This window comes from Camelus dromedarius, chromosome 3 (genome assembly GCF_036321535.1).
Source record: "Camelus dromedarius isolate mCamDro1 chromosome 3, mCamDro1.pat, whole genome shotgun sequence".
In the NCBI taxonomy this organism is placed as follows: domain Eukaryota; kingdom Metazoa; phylum Chordata; class Mammalia; order Artiodactyla; family Camelidae; genus Camelus; species Camelus dromedarius.
In genome coordinates this window covers 75,047,268-75,074,777 of record NC_087438.1, presented here as the reverse complement: position 1 = coordinate 75,074,777, position 27,510 = coordinate 75,047,268, and the positions used below count along the sequence as shown (strand labels likewise).

General features: G+C 35.6%; 1 protein-coding gene across 8 annotated transcripts in view; it reads left to right on the top strand.

The window, feature by feature from the left end:
- Positions 1–27,510, top strand: part of PJA2 (praja ring finger ubiquitin ligase 2) — a 266,911-nt gene that overhangs the window by 108,441 nt on the left and 130,960 nt on the right. For 5 of the 8 annotated variants that reach the window (XM_064482988.1, XM_064482997.1, XM_064482990.1 and 2 more), the window contains one exon: positions 25,109–25,218. The exons of the other annotated variants lie outside the window; for them this stretch is intronic. The gene's annotated coding sequence lies outside the window, so the exon portion shown is untranslated. The remainder of the gene's footprint in view (positions 1–25,108; positions 25,219–27,510) is intronic. 8 annotated transcript variants of the gene reach the window in all.

The following is a 27,510-nucleotide window of genomic DNA, read 5'->3' as shown; positions in this document are numbered from 1 at the left end:
GCTATCAAGATGGTCCAAATTAATTTTCTAAAAAGGAAGAGTTGGGAATTTATCCTAAAATTTTATTAAAAATAATACTTTACTTAAATGACGATGAAGTATAATAAATTCAGCATTCCTTTTTTTTTTTTAATTAGTGAACTAGAATTTACACATAGAATAAAAATAACATGTCTTCTATGGCTTATTGATTGCTTTTCTGCCAGTCACTTTCATTTTCATCTCACTGAACTTCTGTTACAAATGGTATCCTGTATAAATGGAATTTTACTTTTTTATGAAAGAGTGGCGATTTCATTCTCTCCCTCAGAGAGAATCCACTGCAAAATAGAGCCAGCATAATTACATACATACTTTTATAACTTCAGTATCATAATATTTTGATTTTGCTTTACATCACACACTTTCCCAGCTGGTGGGCAGCTTCTGTTTCAGCTTTGTGGATTATATTAGTAACGGGGGAAGGAGTTATCATACACATTATGAAACTAATGAAACCAACACTCTGGTGTCGTTTGCAGATACAATAATACATCTGTTTGATAGTCTTTGAGTTGCTTGGTTGTAATTTCTTGTACTCCAGGTGTGGTGGCACTTACAATTATTTATAGTGTGCTGGTGCTTACGCAGCAGCAGCAGCAGCAGAATCTTAGTGCATGGTGGATAGCGCAGAAAGGAGAAAGACTTAGGAGAACTGATGAGGACGGTAGAGACCAAGATGAGTCAAACGAGGTTGATGCTGACAGAGGTCCACACAGTCAGAGCAAGTCAGGGGAGCAGATGACAAGAAAGCAGGCAGTCAGCACAGACAACACCTGCAGACCCTTCCCCAGGGTCTCGTGAGGTGTAAGAGAAGAAGCAGTTTCCTGCTTGAGTTTTGGAAGTCCACCGTTCTCATGGGAAGTAATTCTTCAACACCGTGCATATGAATCCCCTGGGGATCTTTTAAAATGCAGACTCTGATTCGAGAGGTCTGACATGAAGCCTTCAAGTTTCCATTTCTAGCGAGCTTCTAGAGGTACTGATGCTGCTGATGCAGGGATCATATATTGTACAGCAGAGTCTTAGGCCAACCCAGAGATGAGCAAAGCAGATAACTGAAAAGCTGACTAGAGTGAGGAGTGTAGGGTTGGGGAGCAAGTGTAGTTCCTAACAGAGGCAGAATTTGCACATTTATGGTATTTCAGGAGAAAAAGCAAACTTTGTTGGTGGCTTCTTGTTACACATTGACTTGCCCTCCAAAAAAAACACTGTGGAAGTCCTAACCTTCCAGGATTTTAGAATGTGATCTTACTTGGAAATAGGGTCTTTACAAAGGTAATCTAGTTCAAATGAGGTCATTAGGATGAAACCTAATTTAATATGACTGGTGCCCTTATAAAAAGGGAAAATATGGACACAGATAGGGACATGCACAATGTGAAGACACATAGGGAGAAGAGGGCCATGTGACTGGAGTGACACATCTATAAGCCAGTGAACACCAAGGACTGCCAGCAAACTCCAGAAGCTAGAGGCAAGGCAGGATTCTTCCCTAGAGCATGGCCCTGCCAACACCTTCATTTCAGAATTCTAGCCTCCAGAACTGTGAGACAGTAAATTTCTGTTGTTTTAAGCCAACCAGTTTTTATACTTTGTTACAGCAGCCTAATAAATGGCTAAATAGTAAGAATATTGACCTGCCACATTTATTTCTTTTTCAAATTGAAGTATAATTTGTTTATAATACTAATTTAGTTGTAAGTGTGCAACATAGTGATTCAGTATGTATCTTTGTACATTACAAAATGATCACAAGTGTAGTTATCATCTGTCACCATACACATTTATTACAGTATTATTGACTGTATTCCCTGTGCTCTACATTGCATCCCTATGACTTATTTATTTTATAACCTCTTAATCTCCCTCACCTATGTCATCCATCCCCTTCACTCCTTTCCCCACTGGCAACTACCAGTTTGTTCTTTGTATCTATGAGTCTGTTTTGTTTCATGTTTGCTCCTTTGTTCTGTTTTTTTAGATTCCACATAGAAATTAAATCATACAGTATTTGTTTTTCTCTGACTTATTTCATTTAACATAATACTCTCTAAGTGTATCCATGTTTTTACAAATGGCAAGATTTCAGATTTCATTCTTTTTCATGGCTGAGTAATATTCCAGTGGGGTTTTTTTTTTTTTTTTTTTTTTTTCTTTTTTCTTTTTTTTCTTTTCTTTTTTTTTTTTTTTCTTTTTTTTTTTTGTATGTGTGTGTATCTTCATCTGTTGATGAACAGTTTTATTCTACACTTCATTTTGTCCATTCATCTGTTGGTGGATGAATGGTTACCCAGTCATCTGCCATTATCCATTCATTTGTTGATGGACACTTAATTTGTTTCCATACCTTGGTGATTGTAAATAATGCTGCAGTGAACATGGGGTACATATATCTTTTCAAATTAATGTTTTTGTTTTCTTCAGAAAAATATCCAAAAGAAGAATTGCTGAATTTTATGGTAGTTCTACTTTTAATTTTTTAAGCAACCTCCGTATGGTTTTCCATAGTGACTGTAAAAATTTACATTCTCATCTACAGTGCATGAGTGTTCCCTTTTCTCCACATTCTCACCAGCCCTTGTTATTTCTTGTTTTTTTGATAATAGCTATTCTGATAGGTGTGAAGTGGTATCTTGTGATTTTAATTTGCATTTCCCTAATGATTAGTGATGTTGAGCATCTTTTATGTGTATTTTGTTCATCTCTACGTCTTCTTTGGAAAAATGTCTATTCAGGTTGTTTGGTTTTGGATGTTTAGTTGTATGAGTTCTTTCTATACTTTGGATATTAACCCTTCTTCAGATATATCATTTGCAAATATCTTCTCCCATTGAGAAGACTGCCTTTCATTTTGTTGATAATTTTCTTCGCTGTGCAAAAGCTTTTTAATTTGATATTATGCCATTTGTTTATTTTTGCTTTTGTTTCCCTTGCCTGAGGAGACTGCCAAAAAACAAATATTGCTAAGACCAACATCAAAGAATATGCTGCCTATGTGTTCTTCTAGGAGTTTTATGGTTTTAGGTCTTACATTTAAGTCTTTAATTCATTTTGAGTTTATTTTTTATATGATGTGAGAAAGTAGGCAGGTTGATTCTTTTGCATGCAGTTGTCCAGTTTCCCCAACTTATTGAAGAGGCTGTCTTTCCCCCATTGTATATTCCTGCCTCTTTTGTTGTAGATTAAGTGACCATATAAGTACGGATTTATTTCTTTTTTTAAACATTTTTAATTGATTTATAATCATTTTACAATGTTGTGTCAAATTCCAGTGTAGAGCACAATTTTTCAGTTATATATGAACATATATATATTCATTGTCACATTTTTTTCTCTGTGAGCTACCATAAGATCTTGTATATATTTCCCTGTGCTATACAGTATAATCTTGTTTGTCTATTCTACATTTTGAAATCCCAGTCTATCCCTTCCCACCCCCTGCCCCCTTTCAATTTATTTCTGTTGTCTCTATTCTGTTCCATTGATCTATGGGTCTGTTTTTGTACCAGTGCTTTACTGTTTTGATCGCTGTAGTTTTCCAGTATAGTTTGAAATCAGGAGCATACCTCCACCTTCGATCTTCTTTCTCAATATTGTTTTGGCTATTTGAGGTCCTTTGTGTTTCCATACAAATTTTAGAATTATTTGTTCAAGTTCTGTGAAAAACACCATTGATATATTTTTTTTTACTTATGTATATGCAGTTTCCAGTGTGTCATTTCTGGTGTACAGCATAATGTTTCAGTCATTCACATACATAATTTTGATAGGGATTGCACTGAATCTGCAGATTGCCTTGGGTAGTATGGTCATTTTGACAATATTAATTCTACCTATTCAGGAGCATAGCATATCTTTTCATTTGTTTGTGTTGTCTTCAGTTTCTTTCATCGTTGTCTTATAATTTTCCAAGTATAAAGTCTTTTACCTCCTTGGTTGAATTTCTTTCTTGATATTTTATACTTTTTGATGCAATTGTAACTAGGATTATTTTCTTCATTTCTTTCTGATGGTTCCTTGTTATTGCATAAAAATACAACAGATTTCTGTATATTAATTTTGTAACCTAAAACTTCACTGAATTTACTTATGAGTTCTGGTAGTCTTTTGGTGGTATCTTTAGGATTTTCTATAAATGGTATCATGTCATCTGCAAACAGTGACAGTTTTACTGCTTTCTTTCTTTCTAGTTTTGATTCCTTTCATTTCTTTTTTTTCCTGATTGCTATGGCTAGAACTTCCAATACTATATTAAATAAAAGTAGTGAGAGTGACATTCTTGTCTTGTTCCTTATCTTAGAGGAAGTGCTTTCAGCTTTTCATCATTAAGTATGATGTTGGCTGTGAGTTTGTCATATATGGCCTTTATTATGTGGAAATATGTTCCCTGTATACCCACTTTGCTGAGTTTTATCATAAATGGATGTTCAATTTTGTTAGAAGCTTTCTCTGCATATATTGAGATCATATGATTTTTATTCTTCAGTTTGTGAATGTGGCATCTCACCTTGATTGATTTGTAAATATTGAACCATCCTTGCAACCCTAGGATGCATCTCAATTGGTGTATGATCCTTTTAATGCATTGTTAAATTCAGTTTTCTAGTATTTAGTTGAAAATTTTTATATCCATGTTCATCAGTGATGTTGGCCTGTAATTTTCTTTTTTGTATTGTCTTTGTCTGGTTTTGGTATCAGGGTGATGGTGGCCTCATAGAATGAGTTCTATGAACCCTAGGCTAGGACCTCTTGCTCCTTAGGGAGAACCTCTGCAGTCGTGATGATCTTCCCACTTACGGATCACCTACCTAGGGGTGTGTGTCTGGACTATACCACGTCTCTGCCTCTCCTATTCTCTCATTGTAGTTCCTTCTTTATATCTTTAGCTGTGGCAAATCTTTTCTGTTAGTCTTCAGGTTGTTTTCATAGATAGTTGCTCTTTAAATAGTTGTAATTTTGGTGTACCTATGTGAGGAGATGAGTTCAAGGTCTTCCTACTCAGCCATCTTGGCCACACTTTGCTTTGACATATTTTTGAACAAATAGTCAACGAGAAGAAAACTAGACATGGAAAGATTTAGCTCATTGCCCAAGGTGTGTAACTATTTAATAGAAAGAAGGCCTGGAAACTAGGTCTCCTAGTTGTTAGACAGTGCCTTTCCACTTCAGTAGGCTTCTTCCCAAGAGCACATATAAATGGATTAATCAATAAAGCAGCATTTCACAAACCTGTGTTCTGCAGAACCTTTTTCAGTGTTTTGTTAACAGGTACTGCAAAGGGTTTATGTCAGATTGCAAAACACTTTAAATTCAAATACACATTAACTTAATTAAAGATCTGGGTAAAACCTATCAAAACCCCAACCCATTAGAAAAACTTACCAAGCATGTTAAATGTGATAAACCAGCAGTTCCCTAATTTTTATAGCGCAGTATACTTTTTCTGCCATACTCTTCTTAGCATCCTAGAGGATACTACTTTAGGAAATGCTGGATGTGAGGGTAAAATTCATTGCAAGTAAGAAAATTCATGCAACAAAATAGCTTCTTGAAAATTTAACTGCATTTTACTCTAAGTTATCCAGGAGTCTACCTGAGTTGTTTGTTGTTGTTTCCTCAAGGTAGGAGAGATGATGCCCTCTGGGAAGAATTTAAAGAGTAAATTTAAAGGTCTATCATAAAAGTGAAGTAAGAGATCAGTCAGAGTGACATGGGGCAAAATGGTATCAAGCAAAACTGATGGGCTTTGTGAAGAAGAAATGAGGACAGGAAAATCAAATATTTAAGGCCTATTTCTGCAGTTAGTTTTTCTTCAGAAAAACCCCAATGAGCATAAAGAAAGATTTTTGACATTTACTGAACTTTATATCACTGGTGAAGAAAAACCACTGCACAAGTGTACAATGGATGGCACATTTTAAGTGTTATATTCCATATCTGTAGCACCTCCCAAGGCTACCATAACATTTGGGTGGGTACAATGACACCACCCAGGGGTACAGTTCACACTGGATGCTGCAGATTTGTGTAATGATTGGAACAATTTTGGCAGTAAGATTCCAACAAAATCAGCAATATATTATAACAACTGCAAACAGATGGAAGCAAAGTATCCTGAGGAAGGGGGGCCTTTTTCAAAGCCACCAATGAGTTACCTGAGTTGGCATCAACCCTAGGACCCTTTCTCACTACCTACAAAGTTCAGAACCCCATTTCAGCCAGGAGAACTGTGTGATATCACCATCTGACATTAGGATGACAAAAGAATGCTGTAAGAAAAATGATGCTGTTCCATCCAGTGTACTTTCACTTTGTGTGGAGACCTGGACCATATGCCCTGAAGGCCCCTTACCCTGAGGAGCTAAGAATCTAACCAGACATGAAGAATAAGTCTCTCATTTGGGGATATTCATGAATTCTTCAAAACTGTTTATTCTAGGTGTATTAATAAGAATCACTGTGCTTGGAAACAGAAGCGACTGATACACAGAACTGAGTTTTAAATGCTATTTTCACATACGAGGACAATACATTTTGAAATGTTAAAGTTGAGAATTTTAAAGACATAAACTGTATTACTCATTCAAAAGTGAAACATTAAAACTAAGTCAGTACATTCCAGACATCATTTTAGCTGTTGGAGACAGCAGGGTCAAAACAGGCAGAGCTCCATCTCCTTGGAGCTTGTAGTCTAGTGCAGAAAACAGACTACACAGATTGTCACAGAAATAATAATATGACTACTCTTGTAAAAATTTAAGGAAGTAAAATACAAAGCGTCTTAAGTGATTATAATAGTGGGTCCCTATCAAGACCAGAGAGTCCTTCCTGAGGAAGGCACCTCTAAGCTGTGATGTGAAGATTGAGTAGAAGTCAGGTAGGAAAGGCATGGGGAACAAGAGTTCCAGGCAGTGGAGAGATGTGTAGATGGCCCCAGGCAGGAAGAGCTTCAGGTGTTCAAGATACAGAAGAAGCCAGAGCAGCCACAGAATTATAGGTGAAAGAAAAAGGATTGATTAGAGGAGGCAAGTGAATGAGATTATGCAGGTCCTTCTAGGTTAGGCTAAAGATGTTAAATTCTTTCATGAGAGCAAAGTGGAGCCTTTGAAGCTTTTTAAGCAGGGAAGAGATACCCGATTTTAAAAGCCCGCTTTGTCTGCTGTATGTGAAAAAATTGAAAGCAGAACGAATAGAGCAGAGAGACCAGTTGCCTATTGTATTTGTTCAAGTGTGAGATGGTAATTTAGCCTTTAAGAATGTCAGTAAAGATGGAGAGAAGTGGACAGGTTGAGATATATATTGGAGGTAGTATCTACAGGAAATATAATTAGTTATAAAATGAGTAATTTATGCTAATAAAGGCACATGAGTGAAAATGGGATAATTCTCCCCAAAACTGTGTATTTACACAGTGTTATATATAATTTAAATGATGACATTTCATGCTTCTATGGTACATGAAATTTACTAGGCATTTCCTCAAAGATGAAAAAATATTAATTGAGTACCTGTTATGAGCCAGACTCTGTTCTAATACTGAAGATACAGATAACATGACAGACAAAATCCATGCCCTCATAAAGCTTGCCTTCTGATGATGGAGGCAATCAGTGAAGTAAGCAAAAAGGTACCATATCAGGTGGCAATAATGTTTGTAAGGTAAAGTGAAGCAGGCTAAGGAGCTGGGGATGGGAGGACAGGGCTTTTCTGGCTACTTTGCTTGTCAAGAAAGACCTCTCTAATGAAGTAATGTTTGGATAGATATCCAACTGAAGTGAAGGGACTGGGCATGCAAAGATATGGGGAGAAAATGTTGGGAGGTGAGGTTTGAGAGAGTAGGAGAGGTCCTCCTGGATCCTGTTGTCAGAGAATCTATTCCCCAGCATCTCCCTTGTGAAGTGATTGTAGACTGGCTAGGTTCTTCCACCAAAGATCACTGATCTCTCAGGGTGGTCTACTCTTTACAATAAACTCTGTTTTCTTCCAGAACCGAGATGGAGCAGTCCTGCTCATGCCATCCCTTGTTCCTGTGCTATCCATTTCCATGCCTGTATCTTTGTAACTAGTCTTTTGTAAATAAACCCTCCTCAAATTATGCTAATATGTATATACTATCTCTTTCCTGTTAGAACTCCAACTGATACAGTGTTAAATAAATGCTTAGATAAAAAATTAGATGAAATCATGGTCCAGATATGAATTTGGATTTTAATTTTTTATGGATAATCCACAAAGTGATTTTACAGACACTGATTCCAAGTTAAATATAGTAGGAAGATAGAAGCACCAACCCATTTTTACTTGAGTGATTTAGTTTTTTTCTATTAACTTTCATTTAAAGCAAACATATTTAAGATAACTCTAAGATTGCTCAATAAAATCTCTTCAAGTTTTGCTTTAGATCCTGATTTGGAACATTGTCATTTTCATTTCTACTTTAAAATTTTAGGCTTTTCCTTAAGTCTTTATCCATATAAAAATTGCTTCTGATATAAAGAAGCAATTTACTAATGAAAAATTGTTCAACCTAACTGATAATCAAAGAAATGCATATACCAAATAATAAAATTGGCCAAAATGTTTTAAAATTATAGTATTTACTATTATTTAATGATAGTGCAAGGAAACAGGGACTCTCATAACATGCTGGTACTAGAATACTTCGACAAAACATTTCTAGAGGATGATTTGCTAATGAAAAGCCTTCAATTAAACCAAACCAGGAAGTTTACTTCTAGGAATTTGTTCCTAGCAAATAATCAGAGATGTATCCACAGATATTCACTATAGGATTATTTCAAATACTCCCCTCTCAAAGAAAGAGAACATAGCTGTCAAATAATATTGGGGAAAAGTTAAATAAATTAACAGTATGTGCATATGATAGAATTCTATGAATCTATTAAAGAAAAAGAATAGTCGAAGATTATCTCAACCTCAGTTCTCCACTGAGATCAGCTGTGAAACTTTTTTTAAAATACCCATGTCTGAGTCTCTCTAAGGACCATCAAATCAATAGGCTGGGAGTACGATCCAGTTTTCCATATTTTTAAAAATCCACACAGGTGATCTCATGAAGAATTTAAAACCATTAAATACAGGACAATATATAACAACATGAGAACATGTTCCAGGCATAATGGTAAGAGCAGAAAGCTTGTTATAATACAGTGAAACTTACTCAAATGCAGACCCAGAAAATAAATTGTAAGAATAGGTAGGTTTTAATCCCTGGGGAGTGGGGCTATGGATGATTTTTTTCTTTTCTTCTTTCTCCCTCAATATACCTTCTAAATTTTCTATAACAAAGGTATATTCTTTTTAATTTCTAGAGAAAGAAAACATCTCTTCTTAGCTTATTTTGTCTTTTATGCCTGCTCAAGACCTTTCATAGCCTCGTTTCTATCCTTCAATTCTCATTACCTGCTTTTAATTAGTTGTAGAAAACTCTTACTAGTTTCAGGGGCATCTAAAGTCTTAATTCTAAAATCTGATGACATATTTTTTTGTTTGTTTTATAACAAAGAAAACACTTTTAGCAACATGGAACACTGTAAAATTTTATCTGTTGGACTCTCTCTAGAAGCAGCACAAATGTGACTGAACAAGAAATACTTCACTTGCTCTTTTCCCAAGGAAATAGCCGCCACTTCCTTACCTACACGTTCAAGAGATTAATAAAGAACAAAGGAAATGTTATCATTATCAGTATTAAAAAGGATTTTCCTATAATGTGCTATTAGCTTACAGCCTGCCTTTCTGATGAGAGAAATAAAAGCTACTATAAGGTTGTCTGTTTCCATTAATTCTGTCTAAATGATTATCATCTTGGATTTTTAAAAAAATTGGAAATGGAAAATTACTTTAATTGGGAAGTTTTTCTATCTAAGTCTCCCCATTAGTTTTATTCAAACAAAATTTTGTGGAAGTGATACACACAGATATAAACATGTAAAAGTCGTTGTTGAGCTTGAATAATTTCTGTAATATGAACACAGCTTTGTTATTACCACAAAAATCAAGAAACAAAACCTTCACTGCACAACAGAATCAACTTTTGTTCCCTGCCAGACACCAACCCTTTTACACCCCAAAGGTAACCACTATTCACACTAATACCACTGATTAGTCTTAACTATTTTTGAATTTTATATGAAAGGAATTATATAATATTTACTCTTAACATTGTATTTGTGAGATTAATCCATGTTGTTATACATATCAGTCATTTGTTCTTTTTTATTGCAGCATAGTATTTATATAAATATAGTACAATGTATTTATTCATTCACTGTTGATAGACTTATGAGTTATCCTCAGGTTTAGACTACTATGAGCGATGCTGCTGTTAACTTTTTTGTATATGTTTTTGGCATACATATGTATATATTTCTGTTAGGCATGTATGTAGAAGTTGAATTTCTGAGTCAAAAGAGGCCACTGTTGATCTTTAGTATCTACTGCAAAACAGTTTTCCAAAGTGATTGTACCAGGAAAAATGAAAGTTCTAGTTGCTTCACATCTTTGCCAACTTGCCATATTGTGAGTCTTTTTAAAACTAACCAGTCTGGGAGGTATGTATACCATCGTTGTTTTATTTTGTATGTCCCTAGTGATTAATGATGTTAGATAGTTTGTCATAAGTTTATTTAGATAGTCTCTTTTGTGAATTACCTGTTTCAGATTTTGCCTATTTTTAAAAATTGGTTTGTTTGGCTTTTTATTTTTTAAATCTAGGACTCCTTTATATATCTTCTTACAAATCTTTCTTTGTTTTTATATACTGCAAATATATCTTCTACTTTGTGAGTTTATCTCTTTTTCTTAATGGTTTCCTTTGATGAACAGAATTTCATGTTAATATGGTCAAATTGATTAATCTTATCTTTTATAGATGGCATTTTTTCTGTACTGTTTAGAGGTTTTTGCCTTTTTCAAAGTCAAAAAGGTATTTTTTCTATATTATCACCCTAAAACTTTATTAGTTTACCTTTCTTGTTTAGACCAACAGCCCATCTTGAATTTATTATTTCTAAGTGTAAGTTAGAGGTAAAGACTCAATTATTAAGAGTTATCCATTGACTCACCACTGTTTTTTGACAAGAATATTTCCCCTGATTTCTCTACATTGACAACTTTGTAAAATATCAGGTGTCTTTGTATGTGGCGTGGGTTCTGAATTATATTTTGTTTCGTTTACATATTTGTTTACCCTTGCACCAGTGTCACCCTGCCCTAATTACTATCCCGTCGTTTGCTCACATAACCTCCAATTTTGGTCTTCTTCAAAACTGTCTTGTCCATCTTAGGACTTTTATATTTCCACCTCTATTTTAGAAGATTCTTGTCAACTTTCCCCCCCTCTAAAAATCACACAAAATATAGATTTTGGCTGGGATTGCACTGAATCTGTAAATAAGATAGAGAATATTTGCATTTTTATAATATTATAGCTTCCAGTGCTTGAATGTTATATATCCCTTTATTTACTTACATCGTATTCATTTTCTCTAAATAATGTTTTATAGTGTGTGTGAGTGAGTGAGTATGTGTAGAACTCTTGTAAATCTGCCTTTAGATTTATTTTTAGGTATTTGAATTTTATGCTACTTTAAATATTCTTGAAAATTTTATTTTCTAATTGCCTATTGCTTATAAATAGAAATAAAAATGGTTTTGTATAATGCTCTAGTATCAAGAAACGTCTATGTTCACTTATTAATTCCAATAGTGTATCTAAAGATTGTTTGGAGCTTTCATTGTACATAGTCATATTGACTGAATAATGACAGTTTCTTCTCCAATCCTGACATCTTTTACTAATTTTCCTGACTTGCTGCCCCCGCTAGAATGTCTAAGACAATGCTGAATAACAGTATATGTAGCAGATGTCCTTGTCTCATTCCCAACATCAGGGGATGCTTTTCCTCTTTCAGTATGTAGTATGATACTAGCTGTAGGTTCTTTTAGTGCATAGACTTTGTTAAATTAAGGAAGTTTCCTTCTATTCCTATTTTGCTAAGAGTTTTTATTATGAATGAGTATTATATTTCATCAAATATTTCTAATTTACCTATTGAAGTATAATATGGTTTTTCATTTTTCTTCTATTAAAGAAGTGAATTATACTGATTGATTCTTGTATAACTAAACCAAACTTACATTGTTAACCATGCTGTTTAGCTCCATTTGTTTATCACTGAATTTGGTTTGCTAGCATTTTGTTTAGGATTATTTTATATCTATATTCATGAATGAGATTGACTATAATTTTTCTTTTTTTGTAATATTCCTGTAGGATTTTGCTCTTAAGATTATGCTAGCCTCAAAAAATAAGCTGACGATGTTGTTTTCTGTTCTCTGGAAGTGTTTATGTAAGATTAATATTAGTTTGCCCTTTAATGTTTAGAAGAATTCATTAGTGGTACCATCTGGGCCTGGAGTTGTTTTTTATGGGATAAGTTTTAAATAGAAATTTGATTACTTATATTAGATATGGGAATATCCATATTTTTCTTACATTGTACATAGTCATATTTTTCTTACATTGTTCTTTGACAAGTTGTGTTTTTCTACCAGCTTGCCCATTTTATTTGATTTTTCAATTTGTCGGCAAAAATACTATTAATACTATTCAGCTGTGTGTTTGTAACAAATGAATTCATAGTAATGTCACTATTTCTACAAAGTGATATTAGAAATTCTCTCTCTCTCATTCTGTCTCTCATCATTCTTGACAGGGGTTTATCTTTCTTACTAACCTTTTCAAAGGACCAACTTATACATTTGTTTATTCTCATTATTGTATTTGTTGCTATTCCATTATTTTTTTGCACTTTTATGTGTTTCTTCTATTTTGGGGGGCTCTATTGGTGTTCTCTTTTTCTTTACCTTTTGAAGCATATACTTAAATCATTGATTTTCAGCCTTTCCTTTTTTGAAATATATGCACTAAAAGCTATAAATTTCCCTTTAAACTAAAGTTTTAGCTGCATTCTGTAAGGTTTTATATGTTCTATTTTATTATACTTCAGTCCAAAGTATTTTCTAATTTTTATTGTGATCTCCTCTCTAACCAAGATATTATATATAAATATACTTTAAGTCACTGGGCATTTGGTGATTTCCTATTTTTTAAATAGATTTTTAGCTTAATTTCACTATGGACAGAGAATATGCCCACTATTAATGTCCTTTGAAACTTGTAGACACATGTTTTATGGTCTAGTGTAGCTCAGCTTGTAAATAATTCTAAAGCATTGAAACATAATTTATATTCTAAAATTTGGGGTAGAGTTTCTGAGATGTATCAGTAAGTTCTATTTTGTAAATCTTATTCTTAAATTGTCTATATTCTAGCTAACTTTGTATACTTCTTCAGTTTGTTACTGAGAGACGTGATTAAAGTCTACCTCTGTGATTGTGAGTTTCTATTTCCTCCTTTCATGTCTGTTAATTTTTACTTTGTAAATGTCAAAGCTATGGTAATGAATGTTTATGAATTAGTAGTTGTTATGTGTGAGATTGATATGTTCAACTATAATTGTTGAATTGTCTTTTTTTTCATAATATATGCTTTACATATTATGGACCTCTATTATTAGATGTGTATACATTTATAGTTGTTAAATCTTCCTGAAATCTTTAATATATAAAGTATGTATTTTATAAAATATCTTCTTTGTCTCTAGTAATAATTCTTTCTTAAAATCTATTTTGTCTGTTGTTAATATAGTTACCTCAGCTTTCTTATTGTTACTTTTGCATGGCTCCCTTGCATCTATTGTTTGTTGACATCATTCCACTGTCTTTTAATGTTCATTATTTCTATTGTAAAGTCAGGTTAAGGTCTTTGTTGCCGTTTTCATCATGTCTTTTTTCTCTGACTGTTTTTAAATTTTTCTCTTTATCTTTGATTTTCAATTGTCCTACAGTGATATGCATATGTGTGCTTTGCTTAGTGTTTAACCTGTTTCTTTGTAGCATCTGCTGAATTTGTTGCTTCATATCTCATCAGTTTTAGAAAATTCATAGTTATTTTCTTTTCAGTTATTCCTTTGATTTCATTTTCTCTCTTCCAAACTGTTTTCCAGAGTGAATGCACCATTCACTATTCACACAGCAATGTATGAGTGATCCAGTTTCTCCGTACTGTTACCAACATTTTATGTTGTTAACAATTTTTTAGTCATTCTATTAGGTATATGATGATATCTCATTGTAATTATAATTTGCATTTCCCTAATGGCTAATAATGTTGAATAATTTTTATGTGCTTTTCCCATCTCTGTATACTCTTTGGTGAAATGCCTCTTCATTTCATTTAGGATTGCTATATCTTTTTGGTGAATTGACCTTGTAAGCATTATGTAATATCCCTCTTTGTCTCTGTTAATATTCTTTGCTCTGAAGTCTATTTTATCTGATATTAACATAACTGCTTTCTTTTGATAAATGTTTACATGATATATCTTTCAGCCCTTTAATTTCAACCTGCCTATATTACTATATTTGAAGTGAATTTCTTTTAAGTAGCATCTAAGAATCATGTTTTTTAATCTACTCTGATAATCTCTGCTTTTAATGGGTGTATCTAAACTATTTATATTTAATGTACTCATTGATATATTAGGAGTTAAGTTTGCCATTTTATTTTTTGTTTTCTCTTTGTTCACTCTCTTTTTGTTTGTCTTTTTTTTTTTTTTCTCCTTGTGGATTACTTGAGAATTCTTTAGAACTTCATTTTGACTTATCTAAAGTGTTTTTGAGTGTATCTCTAAATGTAGCTTTTTTGGTGGTTACTCTAAGGATTGCATTGTATAACATAACTTATCACACAATCTACTTGTGTTGTTCCTTGGGACCCAAGGTCCCTATATGGTCTGCCTGCTTCTCTTTACCTTTCAGTGTCTTCTTATATTTGTTTTATGTGTAAAGGTCAGAGTCTTAATTTTTACTTAGTGAAAATTATGTCTATTCCATGATCCCAGAAGTGTAAGTCAGTACAAGTATAAGTATGTATTTCATCATATCTAAATTTAGCTCAGTTCCACCATCCCCCCAAACTGCTCCCTGTCCCTTTTGGTCAATACTTTCCAATCCCAACTGACCCTATAGTTTGCCTTTTCCATAATGTCATATAAATAGAATTACACAGCTTGTAACCTTTTGAGACTGGATTCTTTTTTTTTTCATAGTAATCACATTTTTAATATAAATTTTAAAAGATATTTGGTACAGCATGTATATTTTAAATCAAATATTTTCAATAGCTGAAAGGCTGGGAAAATACAATTCTTTAAGTATCTCTTAAGAATAATTAGGTAACTACCTAGAATACAGCTGTGTATCAGACTGCTCTGTGATCATGGCAGTATTCTACATCTGTGATGTCCAATATGGTAGCCTCTAAGGTATTTTGCCTATTTATTTATTTATTTATTTAACATTTTTTTTTTTTATTGAGTTATAGTTATTTTACAATGTTGTGTCAAATTCCAGGGTAGAGCACAATTTTTCAGTTATACATGGACATACATGTATTCATTGTCGCATTTTTTTTTTGCTGTGAGCTACCACAAGATCTTATATATATTTCCCTGTGCTATACAGTATAATCTTGTTTATCTATTCTGTATATGCCTGTCAGTATCTACAAATTTTGAAATCCCAGTCTGTCGAGACTGGATTCTTTACCTTAGCCTAGTGCATTTGAGAGTCAGCCATGTTGTGTGTATTGGTAGATTGTTCTTTTCTATTGTGGGTTAGTATTCCATTGCATTGTAGTTTGTTTCTCCATTCCCAGTTGAAGGATATTTGGGTTGTTTCTAGTTTGGGGTGATTACAAATAAAGCCACTATAAACATCATATACAAAATTTGTGTGAACATAAATTTTCATTTGACTTGGGAAAATAGAAATGGTATTTGTAGGTCTCATTTTAAGTGTATGTTTACTTTTTATAAGAAATAGAAAACTTTTTTATTTCCCCCGAGTGTCTGTACCATTTTCCAGTCCCACCAGCAATATATGAGTACCAGTGGCTTTAAGTTCTTCCTTCCAAGTATTTGGTCTTATCTTTTTTGTGTGTGTGCCATTTTAACTAGAGTGTGTGATATCTCATTATGATTTTAACTTATATTTCCCTAATGACTAAGGATGCTTAGCATTTTTCATGTCCTTAGTTGTCACCTGTTTATTGTCTTTGGTGAAGTCTCCTTTCAAATCTTTTGCCCATTTTTAATTAGATAATTTGTTTTCTTGTTACTGAGTTTTGAGGGATCTTTACATATTCTGGATACAAGTCTTTTATCAGAAATGTGATTTACATATATTTTGCCTCATTCTAAAACTTCTCTTTTTATTTTCTTTAAATTGTCTTTCAAAGAGCAGGAGGTTTCAATTTTGAAGAAGTCCAACATAGCAATTTGTTCTCTGATGGATTGTGCTTTTTATATCATAGCCAAGAAATCTGTGCATAACCTCAGCTCACAAAGACTTTCTTCTATTCTTTTTTCCTGGTAATTTTTAAATTAAATTCCAAGCCTTCTTTTTGAAAGATTTATAAAGATAATTTGAGGCTCTGAGTGATGTCAACTTCCTCCTAGAGAGAATATACTTCAGTTTCTGTTAGGCAATTAGGCTAGAGGCCGATCATTTTAATCTCATTGGGGATTGAGATGACTCAAATCTTAGGTTCAGTTTTTGTGAGGGCAGGTATATTCCTTGTTTGCCCTAAAGTTTAAGGCTTCACTGGAGCTCATTGAAAGCATAGGGTTTTTATCAGCCTCCTGTCTGGTGGATCTTAAACTCTAATTTTTGTCTCATTAGCCTGTAAGCCTGCCAAAAGCTCTGCTTAGTTTTTCTTCATTTCATCCATTGTTTATAAATCAGCAAATGAAATGTTCAGCCAAATGTCAGGCTCTCTCTGTGCTTTCCTTATCTTCAGCACTGCAGCCCCTCAAGCACAGAGAGAAAGTTCTTGGAAGCTCTTGGATGGCTTCAAAATTTTTCTTTATTCAGCTTTCATAATTTTAGTCATTGAGAGGGGGGATTGTTCTGATATAAGCTAGTGTGACATACCCAAAAGCAGAACTCCTCCCCACCAATCTTTCACATTGACTATTCTAGAAGTTTATTATTAACTCAGAGTCTGAGATTAACTTTTCTTTTAAGCAATTTACCCTATATTGAGAGATGAGACATTATAAACCTATAGGTTCACATAAATGTGGGAGATGATGTCATTTCCCTGTGGAAGCTGAGGTGAAGAAGAGTGAGTCTCTCTCCAGTGCTTCTGGGAGAATGTTTTACCAACTTAGAATGAGAAAAGCTGGTACTTAACCACCTGCACAAGCTTAATGTAACAACTTTCTTTACCTAAGTAGCATCAAAACTTAATTACTTTCTCTTTCAATCATTTTCTGTGTTTCTTTCCCCACCTCCTTATGTCCTCAAAAGGGCTGCCACAAGCAAACAAATCTGTCAAGTAATATCTAGTGTTCCATCCAGGACCTCATAGTGTAGTTCCCTAGGAGGATCCAGGGGGAAGGAATTTGTCTTCAAAGTGTCAGATGACAGAGATAAAGCTTCCACAGTCAACATTAAATCTTTGATAGCAGCTCAAAAATAATTGAAATAGGAAATACCTGATATGAGTGCACATGTACTGGCTTCGAAATCGAAAGTCAAATCCTTCTAAGAATCCTGAATGGAGATGCACCAACAGTTGGAACAAGTCTTGTGAGATTATAAGTAAAGTGACTGAAGGTAGGTTTTACACAAGATACAGAAATAGAAAAAAGAAAAAAAGAAGAAAGAAAGAAAAAGGATAAAGGGGGAAATCATGAAGGTAGCAGAAATGTTTAGGTTGTAAGAAGAAATGAAAGATTTAGCTTAATAATAAGCAGCTTGACTAAGAAATGGCTAAAATTAAGATTCGTAAAGTATGGACATTCTGAGCTTTCTAAATTGAGTATCTTTAAAAGATGGGTGGCATATATAATCAGTGTCCATTTACTCCACACAGAGGACAAAATCGTTGGGATTAATCGAACCAAAAAAGTTTGGAATTCCAGCTCTGCTGTTAATTCATGGATTGACCTGGGGAAGGTCACTTATTTTCTCTAGGCTTCTGCAAAATGGCAGATTTTCAAAGAGTCATCTTTTAGGATCTTAAAGGTCTGTATGGATATAACCCAACTTTAATTATTGATACAAGCAAGTATTGGACTTATATTTTCGTTGACATTTTGCATTCAATAAATTTACTGTGGTGGTATTTAGGCTGCTTTTTAAAAAAATCATAGAAATATGAATTATGCAACATATTCTTTTCTCCTGATCATCAGTCCTTTAATATATACAAATCGAACTGTAAATACAAATACATACAGTTTACAGAGAACCTGGATTCCTAAGCCTAATTGCCCATGGAAGTCATTACCTCAGACTCATACTGAGCTAAGTTTTGTGGATAATTTCACCCCCTGTGTAGTGACTTTTGGCTGAGTGTATATTTACCTCACTCAAGAAGAAAAGAGATTTTATCACCAAATATTTGTGGAGAAACTAAAATTTCATATCAGCAGTTTTAAAAGATACAATGTTAACTCCATCCCTTACCTGATATTGCCTTAATTCTTTTTTCATTATTATATTTCTAGTTTGAAACAACGATCTAAACCACTGAAGTCATAAAAACTCAAAACCAACCTATAAAACTGATCCTAGAAACGTTCATGCTTCTTTCAGAGATGTTACAGTGATTTATCTTATTTTTAAAGTCCTACCCACTCACTTAAAAGGCAGCTAACACTAGTATACCTATCTGCAATTATCTTCAAATTTCACAAACACTATTTAGTGACATTTAGAGGAGGCAGTGGTCTTTGAAGACAACACAAGCCAACTCGAACATCACATAGTTAAGGAAAGTTAAGGAATCAGAAACCCCAAATCCAAGAAAACACAAGACAACCTAGTCCATGTGTGTCTTGTTCATTGGTGTTGCTCAGTACCTGGTAGAGTGCCCGGCACATGGTAAGCGCTCCATCACCATATCAAGTGAAGGAACTTAGGAGAGAAGGAAAACTATACAGGGGAAGGATCATCTGTTTCAAAGATCAAGGGAGGCAGCATAGCAGGAGGGATCTGAGTAGATGGCTTTGAGGGACACAAATGTAACAGAACACATTCTTCAGGGGAAGATGGGGAAAGCAGTCACAGATCTAAGCATGTATAACTAAAAGTCATCCAACTTACCTCAAGGCTAAGTAGTATTTTTATTTTAAAGATTTTTTCAAATTTTATATACAAAGAGCTACTAGCACTGTTTCTTTAGTCAGGTAGATGTGTTGGATAATCCGTTCAAGAAATCGCTTAGTCTAACCTCATGAAGCCTGTATTCTTCACTTACTGATGGGGGCCTGAGTGGCACATATTGAGGCCGTATTTCTAGATCAGTGCAGTTTTGAGACGACGCGGCAAGAGTGGCAACCTGCAGAATTTTTGCAGGTGACTCAGCAGTGCTTTCCAGGGTGCAATTGAGGCAAAAGGAAAGAGCTAGTGCATGCATGCACTCTTGAAGATTTGGTGAGACGGTTTCAGTACCTGGCATTTTAAATGTGTCCTATTTTAAAGACACTTAGATAGTGTTTACTGTGTCCCAGGCATTGTTCTAAGCAGCTAATAGATCTGAATTCAGTGACTCTCAAAATGACCCTATAAGGTGGATACTGTCCTTGCCTTATAGATGAGGAAACTGAGACATGAAGTTAAATAACTCACTCCACTCCAGATCATCTGCTAGTAAGTGGCAACATCAGGATTTGATGCAGTCTGGCCAATGCATCCCTGGCGGCTTTCAAACACAATGTCATGCTTGCTCCCTGATGTGAGGAGTGGGATAGGGACCCAAAGGAAATAAAGCCAGCCTTTTCTCTCTGCTTGACCTTCCCCAGCAGGCTCTTGTGGAAGAACAGGGCTTGGTCTAAGCTAAGCCTTTCATTCCTATACTCAGCCTCCCTTCGTTTGAACCATCACTAATTGTGCTCAAAAAGTGATGCGTGAATTGTGTGTGGGAACCAGTTACTTCATGGACACTGTGTTGTCCATTGGTAATGGAAATTGTCCTCTTCCCTGATTGGCAGTAGGCAGGGGACCTGGGTCTCTTCATGGAGGGCCTTGGGGAGCTTGGCTGACAAATGCAGTAAATGAATATTCAGAAGCTAAGCTGGTAAATTGTTCAGGCTCACAAGTGTGGAGATTGCCTAATTAAAGTGAGCAGCTGAAAGAGAAGAAAATGCTAGCTCATGTGTGTCTAGCACAATTACGTGCCGAGCATTTTACCTGCATTAGCTCATTTAACTCTCATAATAATCAGAGGAAGTTAAAAACTATTACCCACTTTGAAGCTGAAGTCTTAGAGTCTGGGAGGGTTAACGATTTTGTCCAAGGTCTCACAGCTTCTGTAAACAGCGAAGGTGGGGTCAGACCTCTTGTCTGAGACCCAAACCAGGCCCTTCCTACCAAACACTGTATCAGGAGAGCTGAAAGATCTGAGCTGAAGGCAGATGTGCTGTGGACTCCAGTACAGCGATAAGGAACACGGTGCAGGCTCCTTGCCAGGGCTGGAAAGGAAGCAAGAAGCAAGCTGTGCATTGGTAGTATAGTGGTGAGCATAGCTGCCTTCCAAGAAGCAAGCTGATGTGGCTCTGATGTGGCTGAGTGCACAGGAGTCAAGAAGCCTATAACCAGGAATGCAGCCAGTGTTGGAGGCCACAGCTAGGATTTCTGCCACAGAGACCAACAACACAGGCTTCTTGGAGACTGAAAACCGTTTTTGTAAAAGGCAGTTGAACTCTTCCTGGACAGGCCCCCGGTGGACACCAGCAGGGCAGGCACACTGTGAAGGGAAGCCTGGTAAACTGAACTTGAAGGGCCCCAATTCATAATCGGAATCACCACCCACACCTGCAGTAGCTTTTACCACTTGGACCATGTGTGACAGAAGGGATGAAGTGAGGATGCAGTGATCTGGTACTTCAAGTTTTTGGATTAACACTGCTTGTTTTTACATTATTTCTGTACACCAAGTAATTGTTATATACCCTGGAGGGTAGGCATTGGGTCTTATTCTTGCTCTTGTGCCCTTACTTCAGTGGTGAGACTGGAATAAGTGTGAGGTGGATGAATAAATAATTCTATTGTGTTATGCATACATTGGACTTTTACTAAACAACCAATAGCAAGTCAGACTGGGACTACATAACAGCAGGTATTCTGGTTCCCGCCTTTTCTTCCATGTTTTACAGAGAAGCATAGAGTTTGCATTTAATATTTGTTCAGTGGATGAATGAGGTGCCCAGCTTAGTTGGATTTATGGTGTTCACTGTTCACGGTGAACCCCCTGAGAGCATTTGTAGTTCCTTGCCTGGTTTGTGGCATTGTGCTTAGGCCCTTTTCTGGATTTCATGAAACCAAACTGAATTTGAAATGTTCTGAGACTTACAAAAGGGGTTACTTTTGTTAACTATTTGGTAAGCCAGAGGCCTTGTTTCTAAGGAAAAGTGCTCCCCTCAAAACTGTTTTTGTTCCAAGGCCAAGTTATTTTATGACAAGCTGCTGCTACACATGAGATGGTTTCTCTCACACTATGAGCTCCTTTAAAGGCAAAATTCCTCAAGGAATAATAGTAAGCAAACCCCAGCAGCTCTTGGTGCTCCTGTGTAACTTACCAAGAAAATCTGTCCTCCAGTTGCATCAGTTCCTGCCCTGAATAAAACTGGATTGATTTCTGAGTTACAGAAATTGAGCAAAGTTAGCAAATATCTGCCATCAAAACTTAATACTTTAAAAAAAAAAAAAAAAAGGAAAGAAAAAGAAAAAGAATCCCCATCTGATTATGCAGGTTTTCGCCACACTCCTTTCTAATTCCAGTCCTAAGTAGCCTAGTTCTCAGATTCACATACTAGGGACAGGACACAACAAATACGACAGGAAAGAAGATTTTGCTCTGAGAAATTGTAGCAACTATGTCCTTAATAAATAACCTGAATCTGTTTTCATTGATGTCTTAACTAACAGATTATTCAAGATCTTCCTTCAAAGAAGCTATTGAAAAACTAAATGTTATAAATGTTTGTAAGATTTTCTAAATCTAATGTAAATTCATGATATAGTGATTAATGAAGCCTCAATCTAGCTTTATAAATATAACCTATGGTCAGCATTGCCAAAGGTTATTCTAAAAAATTAAAAACAAAGAAAATGTAACACATTAAGACAAATTGTTTTTCTCAATGTAACTGCATAAGGAAAGAACTATTATAAAAGCACTCATAAGATGCCTCCCCAAAAGATTTTGTGGTTTGTTACTAGCCCTATGCAAGCAATTTTAATGATTTTCTACCTTTTTTTAAGGAACTTCTATGAATAGAAATAAAAAGCATATGCCTACATGCAGCACTAATCCATGACATACAAAAAAATCCTGCCAGAGTAAAATGAAAAAGAAAGCATTATTTAAATATATAAAATGTAGCTTTCACTTGGGACAATTTAGTAACTAGGATTAGCAGTTTTAGAGACCCAGAAACAGATATGGCTTAATTTTTTGCCCACTGAAGAAGTGGTTATTGGGGGTAATCCTGTGAGTGACTTGCCTTGAGACAATTAGGCAATTGTGGTCCCTAGAGTTGAAGCTGTTCTTATCTCTAAACCACTTATCCATTTATTCAACAAATATGTATTTCAAAATCAATCACATGGTGAGGACTGGGGACACAGTGGTAAACAGGAAGGTTCACACAGCTAAGGGAGCTCACAGTTCAGGGATCCACTCACTCAGATTGACTTTGGCTGCCCCGTACCAGGAGGACTGCCTGTAAAGGCCTGGAACTGACTCCATCTCAGCCCTACAGAGACTAAACAGGAATCATTTTACCCATTTTGCAGACAAGAGAAGCACAGGGACATTGCCCAAGTCACACAACTGTTGGGGCTTGTGTCTGTTTGGCCTTGGCTAAAATCTGGTAGTGTTACTCCTCTTTGATCCATGATATTGGAAGGAACGCTTGGGGTGATTGGAAAGTTTTGAATTTAGACTTGAGAATGGAAGCACCACTATCAGAAATATGGAAGTTGAGAAGAGGACCTGAGGTTAGGTGAGATGGAGATGGAGATGGAGATGTAAGAGCTGTGAAGTGATCCTGAAATTTATAAGTATAAAGAGAAAATAATAACAAGATGATGCAGTGTCCTTGACAGGAATAAAAATAGCATTTACTATGTGTCTGGCACTATTGTAAGCATTTTGCATACACTAATTCCTTAAAATGAAGAAACAAAAACCTATGTGATAGCTTTAATTTCCATTTTATAGATGAAGAAAGTAAGGCACAGAGGAGTTAAGTAACTTTCTCAAGATGACACAGTTAGTAAATGACCATGGTGGGATTTGGAACTAGACAATTTGACCTCAGAGTCTATGACCTTAGCCATGATGCTATACTACTTCTCTTAAGAAAGAGTCAAAAGCTCTAGAAAGATATTTCTCTGCCACTCAGTGTTCTTTTTCTCCTTCAGTGATTATGGTGTACACAATGACAACAGCCATTGATTTCTGTTTCATAGCACTGTTGTGAGCTTTTATAGGTGAATAAGCTTTTCTTTTCTCTCCTAAGAAAAACTCACTGCCCTTATCTAGAGGGGGAAAAAAAGGTTGTTCCTATATTCCATTCACTTATTACTAGCTCTGCCATAGCTGCATATTTCTTGTTATGCTTTTCTAAGAATTAGCCTTTTTGACCTTCAAAATCAATAGTGTCTTATTGTGAGCAAAACTCAGAAAACCAAAACAGTAGGCAAGTATGAGACTGTCATTGTCTATGAAAAATGCCATGACCCTGGTGGCACTGTGGCCACAGAAAATGGAATTTGCCTGTGTGGAAAGTAAAGGGCTAGAATTCTTTCAGCTTGTAAGAAATGGAATTTATAACATCACTAATAAGTCCAATGGCAGATGAGTTCCAGTTACTCAGAGGTAAGGATCATTGTGTATGAATTTGTTCGTTAGTCAGGCACGGGTCCATCCTGGAACCAGCCATCTAAATCTCATAGGCTGAGAGTCATGAAAGGATGGCTCCCAAAAGGAAAATCAAGGTACTACTTAAAAATAATTAAAATTAAAAATTGGAGTGGACATGGGGCAGATACAAACCAACAGCGGGCCAATATGAGCCAAGTCTCCACCTTTCAGCTTGAAAAACAGGCAAACTTACCTAGGAGGGTGGCATTATGGAGAATTCTGGATTTAGCCCATGATTTTTCAGAGTAAATTAGACAATACAGAGGCCGGAAGAGAAATGACATTTTTAAGCTCTCTAGTGCCACACACAGGGCTAGATACGGGTTTGCTCCCCTCCTCAGAGCTACTTCTGGCTTTACTACCAGTTCTTTTGAGAGTTATCACATGAGACTATATTGTCATTCAGCCTGAATTACTGTATTGATACTTTGAGTTCCTTAATTGTGTTCACGAAAAATCAACAGCCATATGGGTCTTTAAAAAATGAATATTTTATCAATTCGGCAATGAATGCGAAAATGAGAAAGTAACTTTATTTTTAATTTCGTATTGGTCCTGTGTCAAGTCACCCAACACTGTATCTAGTTGGAAATCAAGTTAATGCCATGAGACTTGGTGACTCAGAAGTCCCATTTTTTTCATGTCCTCTCAAGACTTCATATAAACACTTTTGTCTACATGTTTTAACTGTTATTGTGAGTTTGATTTAATTAGTTACAAAATTTGACTGTTAACATTGGAAGGAGACTTGGAGAACTTACAGATGAGAGACCAGAGACTGTAAAATCTAGGAGTAAATTTCAGGTCAATTCATAGGAGGGGAAGAATTCCATGTGAACAAATATGTTGAAGCATTTAGCTATAGTCTTTGAGATTAGGTCTATTATGCTGGTAAAGTGTGAGATCATCTTTCTCTTATCTAGTCTTATCTTTGAGTCCCTTTCCTTTGAGAAAAGTGTGTTTCTCATTAAATCCCAGGCTTCTGTTGACTCATGACCCTACACTGAATGAAAGGAGAAATGAAGAACCCACCCCACCCCACCTGCTGGGCCACGTACCAAATAATAATAATACCTCCATGGATACAGGTCAGTGAACAGAACACATCCTCACAGATGTGGCCCGTCCTCATGGCTCCTGGGCTGTAGGCTGGGCCAGCCCCAGGCTGATGGTCTTCTCTGAGGAATACCTGAGCATGGGGCATGCCCTGCATATTTGAATCCAATTAGCCTACCCACTCAGCCTAACCCTACACAGAGGGACTATTCTTGGAACGCTTTCAGTGTACTTTGAACACAGTGACAACTGCTCGTGGCACCTGGGCAGTCAGTGCTGTGTGTGCCTGAAGTTACTCTCAAGCCATGTCCAGTTCTTGCTGAATTATGTGACAGAACAATCATACAACTCTGCTTTTTCACCTCTGTTAAATTTCATTTGCTACCATTACCCTTTATCCTGCCATCGGTCTTGAAATAAGAAAAGAAATAAGGACTTTTAAAAAGAAAATAGCCTTCAAAGCTTCATTCCTACATTCTTGCTGTTTTGACTGATGACATAGCTGCTAATAAGATTAATGCCTTCCCTTCTGTTCATTTTCTAGCAGAATTAGTCGCAGCTTTTATACCCTCTGCTGCTAATTTTGCTAGCAAGTCTCCAGAGGATTCTAGCCCAATTTTCTGCTACTAGAAGCAGAACTACCATTGTAGTAGGTCACCTCACATTATTTAATTCCTTTAGGGTATCTTGAAGAATAAAACCTATAGGAGTAATTCAGACACAAACATCAAATGCAAATTAGAAACCAATTTTTCAGATAGGCAAATTGATTACCTTGAACTAGATAGTCACTATTTCCCATAATCCTTATACCATAGGGTTGTTATAAGAAGTAAAGTATATGTGTGTCTATTTACATGTTATTCATAATATCATATATATTATATTAAATTACACTGCAATGTATTACATTATATTATGTTGTATACTCAAATATAACCTAGCACTGTGCCTGACATATTGAAATGTAATAAATTTTAAAGTGTTAAAAGCAAATAGGAACAATTTAAGGTTTAAAAATATGCATCTAGGCCATCCTTTGCTTATTTGAAACTTGAAATATGTAGCCTAAGGATAATACAAGCAACTTTCATTTTCTTCTCTCCTGTTGATTCCCTTTTATTCATTTCTTATACTTTGGAAACACTGTCAAAAGGAAGATGAGAAAAGATAGAAGTGATGCATTTCAAATTTCTCAAGATCAGCACTATCAATGGAATGAGAGGTGTCTTGACAGGTATCTCGCCTACCAGGGATAATAAAACCTGGGGACGGGCAGAGTCCTGGGGTGCCCTAGGACAGTAGTGGGGTTGCTCTATTTGGTGTCCATTTCATCCACAACCCAAGGCAGAGTCTTGAGGAAGAAAGGGACTGGTAATGGGGGCTCAAAATGAGATGTGAAGAACTATTCCAGTCAGAAGGAGAAATTTGAACTATTTCAGGGGTTATAAGTCAAAAAAATGGAAGAAACTGGGCCAAATTGGAGATAGGAACACTCATGGGAATTCTATGCTAAAATTAGATTAATGTCTTTATCTTTCTAGAGGTGAGGGACAATGACAGATAAAGTACAGTAGAATTTCCCCCAGGGCATTAAAGGCACTAGTCAGTTTCTAGCAATACCCTCCACTTGATCATTGAGTAAGAGACACTTGGGCTGTTAACAAAGCAGTAGTTTTTGGGGTTTTTTTTTTTTACTGAAGAGAAACATACACACATGCAAACACACACACACACACACATACACACATGCAAACACACACACACACACACACACACACACACACAAACACATACACTACTCCATTAGTAAGGCATGGGGCCACAGCTAATTTATATTGAATGATGTGAGGATTGTGGCAGTAGGGTCATTAACAGGATAAAAGCTCAATAAGGTAATAGCACAACTTACAAATCAGCACTACCAGACACCACAAAATGATTTGTAATTGAATAGTCAGATAAAATTGAAAGCAATGTACATTAACTAGCCTATGGACTTAATTGTTTGGGAAGCATTGTAACTGAGGAAAGCAGCAATTAATGTTGGCTGGTTACAAATTTGTATTTAAATTTGTGATTATTTAGAACTGATTGCAGATTATATGGCAAGACACTGGAAGCTTAAGTGGACACCACAACAAAGTAAAACTAGTAATAGCAAAACCTGTTGTACTCAACAGAAAGTAAAGAAAGGAAGGAAAGAGAGGAAAGAGGACACAGCAAAACCCACTGGGGGGTTGGTTGAGTGTTAATGTTGTTCATAGGGCAAGCTCAAAACCTGCACATTTTGAGAAGAAATGTTTTTCTGATACTATTTGTGC